This window comes from Lathyrus oleraceus, chromosome 6 (genome assembly GCF_024323335.1).
Source record: "Lathyrus oleraceus cultivar Zhongwan6 chromosome 6, CAAS_Psat_ZW6_1.0, whole genome shotgun sequence".
NCBI lineage: Eukaryota > Viridiplantae > Streptophyta > Magnoliopsida > Fabales > Fabaceae > Lathyrus > Lathyrus oleraceus.
This window is the reverse complement of record NC_066584.1, coordinates 45,397,432-45,398,414: the sequence shown is the minus strand read 5'-3', so window position 1 is coordinate 45,398,414 and position 983 is coordinate 45,397,432. Positions and strand designations below refer to the sequence as shown.

The following is a 983-nucleotide window of genomic DNA, read 5'->3' as shown; positions in this document are numbered from 1 at the left end:
TTACTCTTATATGAAAAGTTTGGATGGTTCTTCCAATTTGGGTTATAGGTATTCGAGTAGGGGCTTCCTTGAGCATAGTTTACTTGCTCTGCTTGGATTCCAGTCAAGAGTTGACATTCCGCAGGAGTGTGGCCTTGGATTCCACAGACCTCGCAATTCTGAGTTATAGCAACCACGGCGGCTGGAGGTGATACGTTTAAACTTTCAATTTTCTGGACCAAAGCATCCACTTTTGCATTAACGTGATCAAGGTTACTTATCTCGTACATGCCAGTTTTCGGTTGAGGTTTTTCCACCGTTGTTCGTTCGGTTCCCCACTGATAGTGGTTTTGGGTCATGCTCTCGATAAGCTGGTAAGCATCAGCACAAGGTTTGTTCATTAGTGCACCACCTGCAGCGGCGTCTATTGTTAACCTTGTATTCTATAAGAGACCATTATAAAATGTGTGAATTACTAACCAGTCTTCCAAACCATGGTGTGGGCAAAGTCTCATCATGTCTTTGTATCTTTCCCATGCTTCGAAAAGAGACTCGTTGTCTTTCTGTTTAAATCCGTTTATCTGGGCTCTTAACATAGCTGTTTTGCTTGGCGGAAAATATCGGGCAAGAAAAACTTTCTTCAACTCGTTCCATGTGGTGACTGAGTTGGAAGGAAGAGATTGAAGCCATCTTCTAGCGCTATCTCTTAATGAGAAAGGAAAAAGACGAAGTCGAATTGCCTCCGAAGTGACACCATTAGCTTTAACAGTATCAGCGTATTGAACAAATACGGATAAATGAAGGTTTGGATCTTCGGTAAGATTTCCAGAGAATTGGTTCTGTTGCACAGCCTGCAACAACGAAGGTTTGAGTTCGAAGTTGTTTGCTTCAATTGCGGGCGGAGCAATACTTAAATGCGGTTCATCTTGCGATGGAGCGGCGTAATCTCTAAGAGCACGAGCTGGTTCTGCCATCTCGGTTAAAGAAGGAAGATCTTTGAGATC

The 983-nt window shown here is 43.1% G+C and overlaps 1 pseudogene; it reads left to right on the top strand.

The window, feature by feature from the left end:
- The first annotated feature begins 468 nt into the window (after positions 1-468).
- On the top strand, positions 469-568 carry LOC127099014 (uncharacterized; annotated as a pseudogene).
- The last annotated feature ends 415 nt before the right edge of the window (positions 569-983 follow it).